At 49.9% G+C, this 19,858-nt stretch overlaps 1 protein-coding gene across 1 annotated transcript in view; it reads left to right on the top strand.

The window, feature by feature from the left end:
* The first annotated feature begins 878 nt into the window (after nucleotides 1-878).
* LOC148684675 (plexin-A4-like) overlaps nucleotides 879-19,858 on the top strand; it is a 298,024-nt gene continuing 279,044 nt past the window's right edge. The window contains exon 1 of the mRNA XM_088651912.1: nucleotides 879-2,006. The gene's annotated coding sequence lies outside the window, so the exon portion shown is untranslated. The remainder of the gene's footprint in view (nucleotides 2,007-19,858) is intronic.

The raw sequence follows: 19,858 nt of genomic DNA, 5'->3' as shown, positions 1-19,858 counted from the left end.
ATCTGTAAACTCCAAAACCGAAAGTCTCCACCTAAAAGTTGGCCTTGGAGGAGCTGTCCAGAGGCCCCTGCCTGATAGCACAAGCAGCACTTCTTGGTCGTATCCATATGAGTGTGGATGAGAGCTTCCAGGTTTCACAGAACTCTTCTTCAGGAAGGATGTGCCTCCCCCCCATGTGAAGAAGACTCCAGTGTGGCTCAAAAGTTTGCATATTCCCCTACCAGTTGAATTAGAAAAGGCCCACTTTTTAATTCATAAGAGAATGCTGCTGGATCGGACTGCGGACCCATCCCTTTCGGAATTCTGTTTCCAAGGAGGGGCAAGCCAATGTTTCCAAAGAACCCACACGTGGGGAAGGGAAGACCTGCACTTTCTTTGCCTCAGCCGCTGCCATTCAGATTTACACTGCGCCCGAACCTAGGGATTCCAAAGAACTGTCATGATGACTCAATGGAAAACCCACCGACTACTTTTTGTGCGAGAGAGAGTGTAACAGAACAAGAACCACTCCGCCGCGGAACGAACCCTCTTCGGAAGGGGGCGGCCTCTCCATCCATTTCAAGCAGAGTTTGGGTGCCCCCTTCACTGCCGCGGTGCCAGGGCTTCTTCAGCTGTGACCCCTGCGTCGCAGAGGGTCGGGCTGGATGACCTTTGGGGGACCTGCCCCACTCGACGATCCAGCCACCAGCAGCAGCAGCATGTGCGTCGCCAGCCTTTGCTGCCTGGAAGAGCTTCTCCCTCTCCCCAAGCCCCCACCCTCACCCCCACCCACCCCAGCACCCCCCGCCTCCCGGCCGTAGCTGGCAAAGAGCTCGCACAATTAGCCCAATCAGCTTGGAGATCCTAGATGTCAGTAGTGAGTAGGAAGCGAGCGCGCGAGGACGCAGCGCCAGCGCCAGAGCCTCAGTGGCGAAGAGGCGGCAGCGGCCGCGGCAGAAGCAGCGAGACCCGCCGCAGCGCCCGGCGCCTCCTCGCCAACAGACAGCGGCTGCAGCAGCCTCCTGCAGCTCCGGCAAACTTTCCGCCCAGCTGGCCGGCGGAGAGGCGCGCAAGCCAAGCACCCGCCACCAGCAGCACCCATTGGACCTTTCCTGCAGCCTCTGCCGCCGCCGCTCGCCCGCCTGGACCGGCACCTTCCCCCCTGTAGCCTCTTCCTGACCCCCAGCACCACCCAAAAAACACCCCCCAGGGCGGTTGCAGAAAAGCCATGAGCCCGGAGGGGGGCGGCGGCGGCGAAGCAGCAGCAGCAGCAGCCAACCCGAGACTCCGCCGGGAGCTCCCTTTGCAAGGGAAGCCGCAGCCGCAGCCTCCGCGCGCCCTTTGATGCGCTTTGCCAACGGGGCGAGTGGCCGGTTCGTTGCTAAGGAGGGATTTTTCCCTTGAAAGAGAAACCTCTATTTATTTTTGCCACCGTGGGGTTGTTTTTTGCCCCTTGTGCAAAGGAAAACCTGCAGCCCGCCGGGTCTCGTGCATGCAGGGTGGAGCTCTGAGCGCCGGGCTGCAACCGAGGATCGGCCGCCTTCCGGGCGAGGAGGGAGGCAGGCGAGCCGAGCGGAGCGGGAGCTTTCCGGAGGAGGCAGCGGCGGAGGCGGCGGTGGCGGTGGCAGAGGCAGTCGCCGCAGTGGGCGCTCCTCTCTCGGGCGGGCACGGAGGAGGAGGAGGAGGCGGAGAAGCCGAGCCAGGCGCTGCGGAGATGCCAGAGTGAGACGGGCACCCGGGGGCGCCGCGGGATCCAGCCCCGTGCCCGGCTGGGAGCGAGCCGCCGGGTCGGGCGGGCAGGTGGGGAGGGGGGCACGGAAGAAGAAGGAAAAGAAGAAGAAGAAACTGGTCCCTCCACCTTTTTTTTTTTTGCTTTAAAATACACACATATATTTGGAGGAGGGTGTTTGTTGCAAACCCAGTTGCCGATTCCTCTCCACCTGCTGGCTGATTCCTGGAGGCGGTGTGTTGCAAATACCTTGGACAGGGAGCGGGAGAGGAAAAGCGCCCGCTGGACCAGTGCAGAGGTAAAGGCATACAGTATTTATTTTTTTATTTTAAAAAATCTGCTTTTTTAAGGCTCCTTTTTTTGGGCAAATAAATGCATGGATGCAATGCATGCAAGGGATGGAAATAAAGGCAGGCAGGCACACACTCACAATGTTTGTGAGATATATATATATATTACACACACATACATACACACACACACCGAGACACCATCTGCAGTGTCAATGCGGCGCCTGTGCTGAGCAAACGTGTGTGGGGAGGAGAGAAGCAAGGAGGACGGCGGGGAGGTGGCGGCGGCGGGGGGGGGGGAAGCATCAGCAGCCTTTCCAGGTACGGAACTCCCCATCTCCCATCCCGCTCCCCGCCCCCGAAATTGCCTCCCTTCCTTCGCGCCAGGGGGTTTGGGTCGGCCAGAGTCCACGCACCTGCCCTGATGGGGTGGAAGAACGATCCTGTCTGTGGAGTGGGGCGGGGGCGAAGAGAAGGGGAAGTCTTTTTCGCCTTCCTTACACACCCTGCCCTCGCCTCCTGCGCCTGGATAGGGGCGGCAGAGGTGCTGAACCGAACTTAAAAGGAAAGGAAGGAGGGGAGAGTCGACTGTGTGGAGGAACCCTCCTGGACGGCTCTCCAAAGGAAGACCGGGGCTCGCGGGTTAAAAACGCGTGAAAAACCAGCGTGGGTTATCCCCAGAGCTCAGCGAGTTTGGCTTAAGAATGAATGAACTATACGAGGGTTGCCTTTATATGGGAGGGAGATGGAGAGAGAGAGAGAGAGGAAAAAAAATGCTCTTGGGTATCAGCAGCGCTCGCGCGTTAAGACGTGACACCGACACTGAGGTTGGCGTCTGGCTTGCGAGGACTTTGTGCCAGTCAGTGTGTGAGACAACTATTGAACGAGCCCCCTTCCGCCGCCACCACCAACCACCCAAGCCCACCCCCGATCTTCTAAGCAGGCAAGTTTCACTGAGGATGGCAGGCAGGTGTTCAAGGAAAGCAGAGCCGAGGCTGTTGTGGGCACCTTGCGAAATGTGCGTGCGTTTGCTCCAGTCCAAATTGCTAGGTTTTCCCCCCTTCTTCTCCCACCTTTCAGTGGACACCGTCCATAGCTTTCTCGTTATGGGCCTTGGATCATATAGAGGTGCGAAGAGCTCTCTCCAGCCTCCCTAAACCCCTTCCCAACTTCCGACACCCATCTCTCCTCAGCTGCCTTGGCAGAGCCCGTCGTAGAAGCCGGTTCCTTTTCGCTGGCATTGCTCAGGCCCCGTAAGAGACGACCGGACTTTGCAAATGCTACATCTTCTTTCTCCTTTCCGCCCTATGCCATCTTTTCTATTTCAGGGAATGAACTTTTCTAGGGGGGAGAGAGAGGAGGAAGGAAAGGCACTTGTCTCTCCACCAATCTCCCACCCTCACCTTTTTACAGCAGGTGTAGTATGGGTTTGGTTTGCCCAGAGATATTGTTTTCCTGGGTTTCCGACCCCCTCAAAAGCTGATATCAGTGGGGGGGGGAGCGTGGACGAGGCTCCACGTGTGCCAGCGGTTCGATCCTGGCGTCTCTTTTGCACCATCCCTGGCAAATGTCGTGCCCCGGGAATGAGCAGAACTGCCTTCGGACAGGTGCGGGCACCGCTGGCCCGGGAATAGCCACAGGAAGGCTGGCAGGCTGGTGTTCTCAGACAGCGCCGAGCCTTTCCATCTCTTGTTCTGGAATTAAAGCAGCGGGTGGATGCCACAGTTTAAAATCTGAAGGCTTGACAGGCTCTGGGTGTAGGTGGTGGCCGTGGCTGCACACACTCATGTGTTCCCCGTGCGAAGTGACTCTCAGCAGAGCTCAGGCGTTTGATGTTTGTAGGTTTTCGTCTGTCCAGCTCCCGGCATTAGAAACGGGTCAGCCTCTGAGGTCCTGCAGGGTTCTTTTTCGGTTCGGGCTGCAACGACACACATGGGAGACGATCAGCTTTTAGGGGGTGGGGTTTGGAAGAGGGAAAGGGGCTAGCTGTTGGCCAATGCCCATTTACAATCTCCTCCTCAAATCATTCATGCCGTACTTATGGTGCTCTCTCAGTCATTGTCCTAGCAACCCTATGATGCAGGACGCTGATGTGCCCATTTTACAGATGGAGAGGTGAGATACAGAGAAAACAGTAGGAGGAGGTGGCAATATGGGTAGCCCGTTTTTTGAGGTTTTTTTTTTTAAGCAATCCGTGTTGGGAGTAGGGGGACCAGAATGTCACAGTGCAATGCAGGCTGCATGTTGGAATTGTCAAGGATGGTCTGCGTAATGGAAGAAGTTTGATTCCTGCCTGCTCTTCCTTTGACTCTCTTCCTGCGAAGTCCAAATTGATCTGGCATCCCATTGTATTACAGTTGATTCTCTGCTTGTTCATAAGGTGTGAGCAGTGCATACGCCCCCCTTTTTTGCAGGGAAACATTAATAATAATAATAATAATAATAATAATAATAATAATAATAATAATATGAAAAAGCCAGGTCCCCGCCCCAAGGAGGCTGCAGTATAAATTTTGAAAGTGAGGGAGACGGCAAAGGGAAAGTTGGAAAGGGAGATGAGGTTGGCCAGATTTGGTGACACTTATTTAAGCTTTGTTTCAGTTGCAAAGGAGGATTAAAGGGTTAAGCCACAGATGGAGGGGCTGACTTTTGAGGAGAGGTTTGGAGGCAGAAAGAGAGGCTGGTGTTTCTTTGGTGTCTTGTGAATCTCTCCAGGGGGGTTTCTTTACGGAATAATAATAAAAAATGTGTTGAATGATTTGCTGAAGGCCTCTCAGTGAGCTTATGACTTAGTACATGAAGACAAGTTGAGCTATAATGCTGTATCGCGCCGGACCATTTTCTGCCTCTCTATCCATCTCCATCCTGTATCTCCATCTTTCATCTGACTAATAATTCATCATCAGGAAGAGAAGACAGTATGTTTACAGCTTGCATGTTTCTCTATTGTCATATTTTCTCAATATATCCTGAAAATCAAGGACTTCATTTGAGAGAGGGCTCATTCAATGCCAAAGCACAGTTTAGGAACAGGTGATTTATAGCTAGCTGAAGGCAGGTGCCACCGAGCATATGATGAGTGCTTTTCTCCTTGCCGGCGAATGGCCATAATCAGCCCGGGCACATGTTGGAATGACAGGGTTGGGGGCAGAGGTGCCAGCTTGAATAAAATATTGAGAGGGGCAGAGAAGCCCCACCCCACTTAATTGATCACATGACGGGGCTCATCCATACCATTTGAATAGCAATGTCCGTCAACTTTTTGGGGGGGATGACCCTCTCAAATATTTTATTGGTGGGGGTAAAGGGACCTTGACCCCTAGGAGTTGGCTTCTATGGTTGGGGGAGAGTTTCAGGGTCAAAGCATGGTTTCCTGGCTACTCTATAGGAATTATTACTGTTGGGAAAACGTGAAGATGATAAATGGTGCCATATCCTACAAGATATGCTTTAAATCCCCTCTCGTTGCTTTAAATGGTTTTTTAAAAAATGTATTTAACTTTCTCATTGAAGTCAATGAGACTTAACTTTGATTGCATAGTGCTCTAGTTAATTACATGCTATAAACATTTATGTACTTTTTTCCAGTGTGCATTTATGTTCTCACTCTAAAGACAAAATGATAAGCTCCACCCCCCCAAGAAAAAAAAAAGTCACAGACATAATTTACTTTGGAGATACTTTGGTGTGTTATGGTAATATTTAAGCAAAACCTGTTTGCATTGACCGAGGGTCCCTGTTCCACTGACACCAATCCACCCTGAATGCTGTGTAATGTGCTCCCGAACTTCTCTGGATTTAGTCAGGGCTAGGTAGCCCTCTGGCGCTGTGGGTTAAACCACTGAGCCTAGGGCTTGCTGATCAGAAGGTCGGCGGTTCGAATCCCTGTGACGGGGCGAGCTCCCGTTGCTTGGTCCCAGCTCCTGCCAACCTAGCAGTTCGAAAGCATGTCAAAATGCAAGTAGAGAAATAGGAACCGCTACAGCAGGAAGGTAAACGGCGTTTCCATGTGCTGCTCTGGTTTGCCAGAAGCGGCTTTGTCATGCTGGCCACATGACCTGGAAGCTATACGCCGGCTCCCTCGGCCAATAATGCGAGATGAGCGCACAACCCCAAAGTCGGTCATGACTGGACCTAATGGTCAGGGGTCCCTTTACCTTTACCTTTACCTTTACCTAGGTAGCCCTCTGCTGGGTTTCCGAGCACAGATCCCCCAAGATGCCACCTGGACTTGAGTTGAGAATCCAGGCAGGTCTAACTCTCGCCATCAAGTGCTGAAAAGCAGCAGCACTCGGTAGACTTTCCATGCTTGTTCTATTCTTGGGGGTGCCGGACCTCTATCTGTCTGCAGCTGGCAAGCTTAGCATCCTTCCCTGGCTTGCGATTCTGCGTGGAGTTAATCTCTTTGAATCCCATCCAAAACAATGGGATTTTGGTCATATGCAATTTCCATGGCTTGAAGGTAAAGGAGGTCCTTATTTCACAACTAATCCAGAATGCGGCAGCTAGACTGGGGACTGGGAGCGGCCGCCGAGACCATATAACACCGGTCTTGAAAGACCTACATTGACTCCCAGTACGTTTCCGAGCACAATTCAAAGTGTTGGTGCTGACCTTTAAAGCCCTAAACGGACTTGGTCCAGTATACCCAAAGGAGCATCTCCACCTCCATCGTTCTGCCCGGACACTGAGGTCCAGCACCAAGGGCCTTCTGGCGGTTCCCTCATTGCGAGAAGCCAAGTTACAGGGAACCAGGCAGAGGGCCTTCTCGGTGGTGGTACCCGCCCTGTGGAACACCCTCCCATCAGATGTCAAAGAGAAAAACAACTACCAGACTTTTAGAAGACATCTGAAGGCAGCCCTGTTTAGAGAAGCTTTTGATGTTTAAAATATTATTGTATGTTAATATTCTGTTGGAAGCCACCCAGAGTGGCTAGGAAAACCCAGCCAGATGGGCGGGGAATAAATAAATTATTATTATTAAGAGTCAGGAGGTGACAACGGCCTGCCATCCCCTTGGCTGTGATCCTGTGCACAGTTGGGGTCCTTGAACCCTGTAGAAAGCAATGGGATTTTAAGCAGTTTGACCATGTGCATGATTATAGCCTTTGCAAATCTATTTAGACTCTTTTCCATTGCATGTGCATGAAAAAGGCAATCTTCATTTTGCCCCAGGTGATAGACAATGAGGTCTAGTGTGGTGTTCTTCATCTGTGGGTCCCTGGATGCTGTTGGACTACAACACTCATCATCCCCAGCCAGCTTAGCTAGCAGCCAGGGATGATGGGAGATGTAGTACAACAACTTCTGGGGATCCAACTGGGCTCGTGGTTGCCGTCTTGGACTTAGATGAGGAAGATCTGGTTTCAAATCCCCGCAGAGCCATAAATCAATGCCTCTCAACCTAACCTTCAGACTTGGCCCCGTCAGACCGGAGAGTGACAGAACCCAGAACGAGGAGAGACAACCTTGTTCCTCAATGGCTCAGGTCACCAGAAGTCAAGGAGCAGGTTCAGCCTCTGTCCCCAACAGAGTCCATTGAAACCATTTCAGGGTTTCTTCCCCCTGTATAAGCACATTACATCTGGAAGGAAATTTGAAGTGCCACACTTATAGGGACTCTATAGGGATGGCAAAGCCAGCTGTGAGTTTCTGACACTGGCATTCCTTGCATTACCGGCAGGAATCTGATGGGGTGGGTGTGAGCTTGCACAACCGCTTTTTGTGAAGTGAGCAGTGGGGGTGCTGTATCCCACCTTTGTTGCTTTGGCAGTCTTTAGGCCTTCCCACTATACCCCCTGCCCCCCCCCAGCTGCCATACTGGTGTTTGTTGTACTAGAAGTGTGTCCAGTGGCCCCTGAAGCTTGACGTGTCATGGGGGCCCCTTTGCAACCAGCAATGATGTGATCTTCTTCAATGGGGTTGTTCCACGACAGATCACCACACTTTTAGAACGACTGTGCTACTGACTGCCAAACTTTGGGATTGCTGAAATATATACAACGAAACAATTAATCAATTTGAGTTGTGCCACTCAAATTGGGTCTACTAGACCCCAACATTTTAAATGTGCTTCTGGGGCCCCTCCAGGATTAGGGGCCCTGCATATGAGTTTCATAGAAAATCCGCCCTGGGTGTGTCTTTTTGTACATCCATCTATCCATTCATTTATCCCAGTTCCCAGGATGCAACTATGCAAGGAGCAAGCTTGATTCGGGGCTGGACCCCCCTGAGAGCAAGGGGCAACTTTGCACCCACTCCAATAATGCCGCCCACCAAATTGCGCCCTACTTTCCTCATATAAGCGAATGGCTGGCATTTGGAAGTATCAGGCAAAAACCAAGGTGCCGCGTTTAAGACTCTCTTGCTGATTGTGAGCAAGCCTGCTTCCTGCCCCTAATGCGGCAGAGCCCTCGCCAATGACGTTTCTGCAAGATTGTACCCAGGTGTGTGATGTGCCTGCAAAGAGCCTCTGAACAACGGGCCCCTAGAGATGCAGTGCACCCAGCCAAGAGCCCATACAATGCAGGATAGTGGCAGCCATTCCAGTCGGTAGAGCCTGAGAGTCAGAATCCCTTGATTGTGGGTTCGAGCCCCACATGGGGCAAAAGATTCCTGCATTGCAGGGGGTTGGACTCGATGACTCCCGTGGTTCCTTCCAACTCTACAATTCTGTGATTTTGTTAGTTTATGGTGGCTATACCAGAAGAGCACCCCTCTTCCCCTCCACCTCCCACTTCAAGCTTATCCTTTTCCTTTGCATTCCAGCCGTGTTGGAATCCCGGGTTGTGTCGATGTGTGTCTGGAGCTACAGCTGAAACCTGGCTTTTAACGTCCCCCACCCTCCTTCTTTCCCCTCTAGGCATATGCCCCTAAATTATGTAGACACGGGAAAGTGATCTAAACGCGGAGAGGCACATGCTTTTGATGGAAATGTAATGCTCCACAGCAACAGCAGATGAGTTCCTTCCAGATAAACAAATGGAAAGCTTGCTAAGCCTTGTAGCAGTGTTAGCTGCTATTTAGCTACATCTGAAGGTGATGTATGTTCGCGGTGTGGGAGCATGTGGAGTGCATCATGGAACCTTTGCATAGGGACGCAGGAAGCTGGCTTATACCGAGTCAGACCATTGGCCCGTCTTGCTCAAGACTGTCCACCCTGACTGGCAGCAGCTCTCCGCGGCGTCAGGCAGGAGCCGCTGCCGGCCCAACCTGGAGATGCGAGGGATTGGACATGGGAGCTTTTGCATGTGAGCTGGGAGCTCTAGCACTGAGCTATGGCCTTTCCCTTCTTCCAGCCAACCCCCTGGCACAGATTCGCTAGCAAAGATCGTCCAAAAAACAGGGGGAAGTGGCTGGAGGGAAAGGGTTGTAGCAGAGGGGAGAAGGGGTGCAGTTCCACCACTGAAAAATGCTTCCTTTCCTTAGCATTTTGTATTTTTTTAAAAACCCACAATAATTTAGTTGTGATTCCTGCATTGCAGGGAGGGGAGCTAGATACCTCTTCTGGTCCCTTCCAACTCTACAATTCCACAATTCTGTAATACTCAGGTCTTAAGTCCCCGCTTCTCTTCCATATATCTCTAGTTGGTGTACTCCAAAAAGGAGATCTATTCTTTCCCCTCCTCTATAAGCTTTTAAAAAATTAATTTAAAAAATGCATTTGATGCCCTACTTAGAACAGACTGAATAGTTTTTATCTATACATTATGTTTATATTCTGCCATTCCTTCAAGGAACTCAACGGGGTGCACTCTGTTCTTTACCTCCCCATTTTATCCTCAGAACAACCCTGCAAGGTAGGTTAGGGCCAAGAGACTTTGCTGGGTCCAGGTCACCCGGGGAGCTCCATGACTGAGCAGCAGTTTGCAGCTTCACCACTTTGGGGTGTGTGAACCAGAGCTCTGCGTGTTTGTGTCAATTTGGAAAGTGTGCAGAGGAGGGCGACCAAGATGTTCCAGGGTCTGGAAAGCCAGCCTTATGAGGAATGGTTGAAGGAGCTGGGAAAGCTTAGCCTGGAAAAGAGGAGACTGAGAGGAGATATGAGAGCCATCTTCCAATATCTAAAGGGTTGTCACATGAAAGATGGAGCAAGCTCTGGAGGGTAGAACCCAAACCAATGACTTCAAGTTACAAGAAAGGAGATTCTGTTGGGACACCGGGAAGAGCTTTCTGACAGTAAGAGCTGTTTGACAGTGGAACGGACTTCCCTCCTTGGAAGTTTTTAAGCAGAGGTTGGATGGCCATCTGTCATGGATGCTTCATCTGAGACTCCTGCATCGCTGGGGGTTGGACTAGATGATCCCTTCCAACTCTATGAGTCTTTGATTCTATGCTTCTGTGGTTACATCTCAGCCTGCATTAGCCGAAATCTCCCGCTGCCTCCACTCATTCGCATATGCCGTTCATGGCGCATGACTTCTGTAACGTCTCGGTGGCAGGATAAACACGCTGCATTTTTTTGTCCCCCACCTCTCCTGCTAAGTTGAGGATCTTGAGGAAGAGAATGACATATTTTACAGGTAGCTGAGCAGGGGAGAAACCCCAGTCGTTGAAATCCTTTGAAATCTGTGTGGCAAGGGAACAGCTGTCACTGTTCTCTTTGCCTGTCATGCTAAAGGAGGAGAGGAAAAAGATTGTTTGCAGGAGAATCAACCGTCTCCAAAGGAAGGATTTATTTCACTTGGGCCCTGGCTTTCGGCAAATATTTTTGAAAGCATAAAAGCAAGCTTCCGGGCTTCCTTTATCTGCTGTCCTTATTTCACGTGAAAGGCTGTAATCGAAAGACCAGTGGAGAAATGGACTGGCTTGCCTGTTCTTCTGGTATAATTACAGTGTGTGCGCCTCTTCATATGAGATTACTTCCTTCTCTTTCCTCAAACCCCCCCCCCCCATGAGCTACAGACTTAAGGTTTCAGGGATCAGAGCATTACTTGGGTAATTTTAATTGTCTAGAGGGTTTTTCATCTATTCCCCACCCCCCAATCTAAAAAGCTCTTGTAAGAAGCACGGTTAATAAGGAGCTGAGCTTCAAACAGCGCAACAGATGTGCTATGTGCGAATTGGTTTTTATTTTTGTTTTATAAGCGCAGATTAAATGCATAAATATATAATTCCATGATTTAACTCCCCCAGCCAGCTTGGGAGACGGGTGCCTTTTAAAACAAGGGGAAAGGAATCTGATTAAAGGAAGACTAGCTTTCTTCCTTGGCTTTCATAGTCACCTGAAATTTGGATGTTTTGGCTGAAACTATAGTGTGTTTGTGTGTTGGGAGCCAGCCTTCTTAGGGTGGGTGCACTGTAAGAATTTTTGTTTCAAGACAGTATCTGCTTTTGCAGGCATGTAAATGGCCACCTAGCAGTTCGAAAGCATGTCAAAGTGCAAGTAGATAAATAGGGACCACTCCGGCGGGAAGGTAAACAGCGTTTCCGTGCGCTGCTCTGGTTTGCCAGAAGCAGCTTTGTCATGCTGGCCACATGACCCGGAAGCTGTCTGCAGACAAATGCCGGCTCCCTTGGCCTATAGAGCAAGATGAGCGCCGCAACCCCAGAGTCGGACACGACTGGACCTGATGGTCAGGGGCCCCTTTACCTTTTAAATAGCCACTAGCCTGATCACCTTTGGTGAGTTGGTATCATCCTGAAGGCGACCAGGCTATGAAGCTTTCCAATTCTTACCCCTAATGCATTAGGCAACAAATGACTAACATGTATATAAGCAGACTGTAGCTGGGTTCGTACATTGCATTAATAAGCCATAGTTTGAAACAAACCATGGTTTTATGTGAAAATGATGGTGCACACTGCTCAAGAGTTCCTGTGGCATCCCTCCCCTGTTCTTCCTCCTGCAATGCTGTGGGCAAAGCAGGACAGGATCTGTCTTGTTGTGTCATCCAAACTGGTATCTGTGGCTTGTGTCTCTCCAAAGAAACCAACCCCAAGTGCTAACTGAGTTTATTCTTGGCTTATCACTCATGGTTTGTTAAACCGCAAACTTGGATATATTGGTGTGAAAAGCCAGACTGGCTTGCTTCATCTATGGCATGTAGGAATGGGAGAGGAGTGCCACGGAAACTTTAGGACTGTACAAGCCAACGTGCTGCTTGTTCATATCAAACCATGGTTTACTGTGACATTAGGAACTGGGCAAATGAAAGTGCTTGTGCAGCAGTTACTTGTCTAGATTTACTTGCAGCCAAGTCATCAAAGGTGTTCATTTATCTATAGTTGAGGCTATACTTTGGATGCTTATTGGATGTCGGAGCTGGCTTTAAGGCCTGCAGGGGACAAGAGAATCAGTGCTGGTGCCAGCGAGACAACTTCAGTGGGCCACTCCTTCCTCGCTGCCACTGTTGCCAGCTGCGCTTGTTCCTCCTCACCACCATTGCTGCCACCTGCTCACCTGGCCATCAGTGAATAAACAGGTGAGCGTGATGGCTCCTCCTCCTCACTGTAGCTGCTGCGCACTCGCTCAACTCTTCTGGAGAGGAGACAAGTAGCCATTGAGATACGCAGAGCAACGTGACCAAGGGCTCTCGACTGCGGGTGCTCTGCTGGTGCCTGTGCCTCAACTGTGGCCTGACCATAATAACAACAATAATTTTATTATTTATATGCTGCCCATCTGACTGGGTTGCCCCACCCTTCATCTATACCTTCCAACATTTCTCCGAGGAAAATAGGGACGTCCCATTCCATAATTCGGCTGATCGCCGAAGAATTGATGCTTTTGAATTGTGGTGCTGGAGGAGACTCTTGAAAGTCCCATGGACTGCAAGAAGATCAAACCTATCCATTCTTAAGGAAATCAGCCCTGAGTGCTCCCTGGAAGGACAGATCGTGAAGCTGAGGCTCCAATACTTTGGCCACCTCATGAGAAGAGAAGAATCCTTGGAAAAGACCCTGATGTTGGGAAAGATTGAGGGCACTAGGAGAAGGGGACGTCAGAGGACAAGATGGTTGGACAGTGTTCTCGAAGCTACGAACATGAGTTTGACCAAACTGCGGGAGGCAGTGCAAGACAGGAGTGCCTGGCGTGCTATGGTCCGTGGGGTCACGAAGAGTCGGACACGACTAAACGACTAAACAACAACATTCCATAATTATAATTTTACTATTTATAACCCACACATCTTCCTGGGCAGCTTCCAACATATATAAAAGCCATAATAAAAACATTTTTAAAACTTCCCTGTACTGTACAAGATTGCCTTCAGATGGCTCGGATAACTCCATACCCTCCAACATTTCTCCAGTGAAAATAGGGACATCCTAAGGAAAAGCATCCTAAGGATGCAGGTGGCGCTGTGGGTTAAACCACTGAGCCTAGGGCTTGCCGATCAGAAGGTCAGCGGTTTGAATCCCCACAAAAGAGTGAGTTCCCGTTGCTTGGTCCCAGCTCCTGCCAACCTAGCAGTTCGAAAGCACGTCAAAGTGCAAGTAGATAAATAGGTACCGCTACAGCGGGAAGGTAAATGGCGTTTCCGTGTGCTGCTCTGGTTTGGCAGAAGCGGCTTTGTCATGCTGGCCACATGACCTGGAAGCTGTACGCCGGCTCCCTCGGCCAATAACGCGAGATGAGCGCCGCAACCGCAGTCGGTCACGACTGGACCTAATGGTCAGGGGTCCCTTTACCTTTAAGGAAAAGTGGGACATTCTGGGATCAAATCAGAAACTGGGATGGCTTCTCTAAATCAGGGATGTGTCGAGAAAATAGGGACACTTGGAGGGTCTGTTCACCTGTAGATGTCAGGGAAGTTCACAGTATAAAATACAAGATAGAAACACAACATAGATAATAAAAACAAGAACAGGAACAGTATTTGACTGCTTATGTTACATCCCACAGTATTGTGCACTTTTAACTGGAGGTGCCAAGGATTGAACCTATCACCTACTATGTTGAAATTGCATGCTCTGCCATCATAGCTGTCAATTTCCGGATTGGAAAATAAGGGATCAGCAGCGGCGCGGCACGGGAAGTCGCTTCTGCGCATGCGCAGAAGCGACTTCCGGTGCCGGCTCTGCCCGATTTCCGGTGCCCAGACATGGGCAGAGCGGCACCGGAAATTGGTTCTGCGCATGTCCAGACATGCGTAGAAGTGACTTCCATGCCGAGCTTCCCGTGTGCACGTCTGGGCACCAGAAATGGCTTCTGCGCATGTCCGGGCAGAGGCGCAGAGGCGATTTCCGGCAGCACTCAGTAAGCCAAGTGAGCGAGCAGCCAGCCGGGAGCTGGGACATTTATGCAGCTGAGGAGCCTCCCTGGCCGGCAGGAGCTGCTTTCTTATAAATCCGGGGGATTTACGGGATATTTTGCAGTTCGGGATAACAGCGGGAAACAGATTTAAATACAAAAAACAGGAGAGTTGACAGCTATGTCTACCATGGTCCATCCATTGCTTTCTTCTGCAGAGTGACCGAGCTGCCGCCAGTGCCAGTTCTACTCAGAGCAGACCCATTGTGTCTGTACCCAGTATGGTGCAGCTTAATTGTTGTTAGTATGAGTGGGGAGCAGAATCTCATTGGAAAGCCCTGTGCCCGGCTGTCTCGTGTCATCCAAGCTCCCGCTCTGGGTGCTCTCACTTATGGATGTTAGGCTGGTGGATGTTGGAGACGGGACTTTTTCAGTGGTGGCCACCTGTAATAAAACAAAAACAATAACCCCTCCTCCCACAAGCACATTTAAAAGGCCATAGAATGTTAATCAGCCAAATGCCTGGTTATAGAGAAACCTTTTGCCTGGCGCCTAAAGGTATGTAATGAGGGCGCCAGGTGAGCCGCCCTGGGGAGAGCATTCCACAAACAGGGAGCCACTGCAGAGAAGGCCTGCTTTTGTGTTTTCTGCCCTCTGGGCCTCTTGTGGAAGAGAGCACACAAAGAAGGGCCTCCGACGTTGATCTCAGCATCTGGGTCAGTTCAAATGGGGAGAGGCGGTCCTTGTAGCAGTAGTTCTCCAGGGTTTCAGATGGCAGAGATTCTCAGCCGGGCCCAGAGATGCAGAGGATTGAACCTGAGACCTTTTGCATGCAAAAGCAGATTCCCTACCACCGAGGTGCCGCCTCAAAGGTTTGCAAGGTTATTTTCACAGTTCTGTTGATAAACATAGCTACGTTTGAAAAAACCTAGCAATGATCAGCAAGTAGATGTGCCTGGAATCTCTCATTTCTGGCTTCTTTGGTTACTATTTTAGGATAATAACCCTAGGAGAACTACTTCTGAATCTTGACTGTATAGACAAGTGCTAATTAAAATTAATGTGTTGCCTCATTAATTTTTTTGTGTATGTTGATAGAGTTGGTTAGATGATGAGTGAGGGTCACAGGAACTGTCTCTCAACCTCGCCTGGTGCTTCATTAATTGCTGGTGATAACTAGCTGCAATTTCCTCATGTCCTTGCAGTGGTACCCAGCTGACCCTGGGGTGATATATGATCAGACACACAGAAGCTTTATATCCTTCACCTTCCCTATCCGGATTTCATCCCAATGAACTCTATCCTATCGTCTTGTGAGATGAGGTAGATGATAAGATACATGCTGTTGCACAGAGGCTTTTTGGTGGTGGCACCAAACTCGTGGGATGCTTCCTCTGTGCAGAGCCACTGAGCTCCTCCTCTTTCAGTTTTCAGGCATCTGTTGCGGTGGGGTGGGGGGAGAAAGCCCTTTTTATTTCAAGAAGTGTCATGAGAACATAATAATAGCCTGCTGGTTCAGGCCAATGGCCCATCTGGTCCAGCATCCTGTTCTCACAGTGAACAACCAGGCGCCTTGATCAGGATTCGAACATAATAGCCCTATCCCCTCCTGTGGTTTCCATCAACTGGTATGTAGAAGCATTGCTGCATGCAAGAGTATAGCCACTGTGGGATACACAGTCGTACCTGGCAATTCAAACAGAATCCGTTCTGGAAGTCCGTTTGGACTTTCAAAATGTTTGGAAACCAAAGCACGGCTTCTGATTGGCTGCAGGAAACTTGCTAGAGAGAACTCAATGAGAGGCACTCCCATTGCTTAGTCTGAGCTCCAAGCTCAGACTACATTTTAAGCTACACTTAAGTACATCTTTGTAACGGAATTACCATTTTAAGGCTGCCAGAACAAAGCTGCTGTTATCTTCAACAAGTATTCTCAGTGGGTAAATGTTATTTCTACCTTTTACGAGACTGCTTGTGTGAGTATTGTTTGAGGGGGGGGGGGGGAAGGGGAAAACCAGGGATATCCAGTCTGCCTTAAAGCATCCTGGATTACTTAAACTAAAAGGCTAAAACTAGCCTATCTAAGCTTCCCTTTAAGATACAATAGAATGCATTCTGCTCAACTCACAAATGTGGGGAAGGAAGAATAATATCTAATGAATATATATTCTCCTAGCATCTAATCGCACCCTAATCTAATAGCGTAAGTAGCCACTGATAGCTTTTATCTCCATGTAAATAAGAATTTTCTTTTTCCTGTCTCCCCCTGGCCCGCCCAACCTGGGGATGCTAATGTCCACCTCTTCCTTCTTGATGTCTCTTCACCTGTTGGCACTCATGACTTGAGTTTGTTGTTAAACAGAGCGACAGTTGCCATAATGCAGAGGTGCCCAAAGTTTTTTCAAAGAGGGCCAGATTTGATGAAGTGAACATGCGTGAGGGCCGACCAAAGTTGTTGAGCTTTTTTTTTTTTTTGCAATTTTACGCCAAGGTTGATGAGCTTTTTTTGGGGGGGGGGGATTTTACCCCAGGGAATGAACTGCCACAGGGGCCAGATTAGGCCCCCGAAACGGACTATGGACATGCCTGCCATAATGTATTCATGCTTAGCATAAGAGTCCCACCCTGAAATGACGCAGCTGAATCACAGCTCTGCACAAACCTCCATCATTTAGCCTCCACTACTTCGGCAGCGATGCCTCAGTCGATACAGCACAAGACTCTTAATCTCAGGGTCGTGGGTTCGAACCCCATTTAGGGCAAAAGATTCCTGCATTGCAGGGGGCTGGACGAGTTGATCCTTGGGGGTCCCTTCCAATTCTAAAATTCAAAGATGCTGTGATTCTGCATAATTGCCACCGACTGCAGCGGAGGCCACAAAAGCCCTCTCAGCGGCGGAAGGAGAGATGCATTATCTTATCAGGAGCAGCAAGTGATTAGAGCACTGGCAGGTATCTCCCTGAACCAGCTTTGGTGATGCCTGAACATGCCCCGAGGTTCTCTCTCTGGTCCTCGCCTAAGTAATTAGCTGGAGACAGCTGCTGGCCACAGTTGGATCTGAACTCGCGACCTAGGGGGGATAAATTCTCCGCAGCTAGCCCGAGTCCGGCCCGGCTGGTTTGCAATTTCCCTTCCAGCCGCCCTCACCGGTGGCTTGCATGTCCTCGTCCTCCCCCCGCTTTGCGATGAATTAACGAGAGGCAGCTGGTGGTAGGAGCCTGGCTTGTGCTTCCAGACAGGGAGGCTGTGGGGACCTAATGTAGATCATCTGGAATCTGTTTGCATTCAGCACATTTACATGATCTATCCTTGCATACTCCCTACCCAACCTCCACACCCCTACACAAAAATCACACACGCCATGTAAAAGAACTGGGGGATATAAATCTTGGCGCTAGAAAGATGAGTACTGTGCCGTTAAACAGCACGCCTTTCATGCAAATATTTGCCAAATGAATTGGCTTGTCATGCTACTCAAGAGCGAAAAATATTCTTTTGGGAAGAGAGGTGTGGAGAAGGAGAAAGATGGAAAAAGAGAGCCGGTGAGGTATAGTGGTTAAAGTGTCAGACTACAGTAGGACCTGGGAGACCAGGGTTCAAAGTCCCCACTAGGCTATGAAGCTTGCTGGGTGACCTTGGGGCCAGACACTGCCTCTCAGCCTAACCTACCTCACAGGGTTGTTGTGGGGGGGGGGGCTAAATGAGGAGGCCAAGAACCATGTACTCCACCGAGAGCTCCTTGGAGGAATGTGTGGCATTTAAATGAAATAAATAAATAAATAAACAAACAAACTATAGATTTTTATTTTATTTCCCTGCCCCCTGGCAAAATTTGTTCCCTTTTTAGTGTTCACAAGATGGTTAGCACTAACCATGGTTACTTGGAAATCAGATTTTGACCTTGCTGGCACATAACTCTAAGCCAAACCATGACTCGTGCTTTAGCTCTTCCAGGCAAACCTTGGTTATAGCTTGTGGTTTGTTCTGGGGAGAGCGACATCATAAGGGGGTGATATGATAGCCATGTTCAAATATATAAAAGGATGTCATATAGAGGAGGGAGAAAGGTTGTTTTCTGCTGCTCCAGAGAAGCGGACACGGAGCAATGGATTCAAGCTACAAGAAAGAAGATTCCACCTAAACATTAGGAAGAACTTCCTGACAGTAAGAGCTGTTCGGCAGTGGAATTTGCTACCAAGGAGTGTGGTGGTGGAGTCTCCTTCTTTGGAGGTATTTAAGCAGAGGTTTGACAGGCATATGTCAAGAATGCTTTAGTGGTGTTTCCTGCTTGGCAGGGGGTTGGACTGGATGGCCCTTGTGGTCTCTTCCAACTCTATGATTCTATGACAGGGTTGAATGACACATGGAGACAAACTATGGTTTAGCTGAGCACACAGCCACATGTCTGGAGCGGAGTAAAGCAGCTGTGGCCTCCTCTCCAGGAGCCCATCCATGCTAAGGCATAGTTTGTCTCAGCTTTTCATGTCAACTGGACCTTTGAAACCAGGTTTTGGAGCTGGTTCATAAGCCCTGGCTAAAGGCAACCAGAGCTAACATGAGCCACAGTGAATATGCAGTGCTAATGGAAGGGTGATGGTGATGGACATTTGTTCAAGGAGGAAGGAAGAGAGAATGAACCATCTCACAAGATACTCCCAAACTCAGATCAGGAAATGTCTGCAGCTGGCCCTGCCAGTGAGCTAAGAACCAATACTGTAAGAACGATCTCTGACACATTCCTTCCTGAAACCTGGAAGAGCCAAGGTCAGTTAGTGTAGACCAGGGTTTCACCAACTTGGGTCTCCAGCTGTTTTTGGACTACAACTCTCATCATTCCTAGCTAGCATGACCAGCGGTTAGGGATGATGGGAACTGCAGTCCAAAAACAGTTGGGAACCCAAGTTTGGGAGACCCTGGTTCTCCTTTGGCTTGAACCCGTGTCCATAGCTGCCAAGTCCGGATCGTAAAGATCCGGGATCGGCAGCACGCGCATGACCGGAAGTTGCGTGACGCAACTTCCGGTGGCGCTTCGCCCTTCTATGGGCACCAGAAAATGGCGGCGCCAGCGCCGGAAGTCGCTTCCGCGCATGACCGGAAACACGTAAAAGCGACTCCCGGCGCTGGCGCCGCCATTTTCTGATGCCCATAGAAGGGCGAAGCGCCACCGGAAGTCGCGTCACGCAACTTCCGGTCATGCGCGGAAGCGGCTTCCGGCGCCGGCGCCGCCATTTTCTGGTGCCCATAGAAGGGCAAAGCGGCACCAGAAAAATGGCCGCCGGGAAGAAGCGAATTTAAGGGACAATGCCAGGATTTTCTGCCAAACGGGAGACCGCCGGGAAACGGTGAGAAAAAAAGGGTTTTCCCGGCGGATACGGGATACTTGGCAGCTATGCCCGTGTCTCTTGAGTGACCACTGACTGTGGCTCAGCTCTGACATTTGGTTTCTTTAACTATGACTTGTGTGCACATCATACATTTAAAGCACATTCCCTCCTACCCCAAAAGAATCCAGGGAACTGTAGTTTGTTGAGGGCGCTGGATATCATAGCTCTGTAAGGGGTAAACTACAGTTCCCAAGATTCATTGGAGGGGGAGAATGTGCTTTAAATGTGCTCTCAAGGTATGATGTCTAAACAGTTTAAGGTGCTGATTTAGTACCAGCTC

Source organism: Zootoca vivipara, chromosome 9, assembly GCF_965207765.1.
Source record: "Zootoca vivipara chromosome 9, rZooViv2.hap1.1, whole genome shotgun sequence".
Classification (NCBI taxonomy): domain Eukaryota; kingdom Metazoa; phylum Chordata; class Lepidosauria; order Squamata; family Lacertidae; genus Zootoca; species Zootoca vivipara.
The sequence above is the reverse complement of the archived record's forward strand: the minus strand, read 5'-3'. Positions and strand labels throughout refer to the sequence as shown.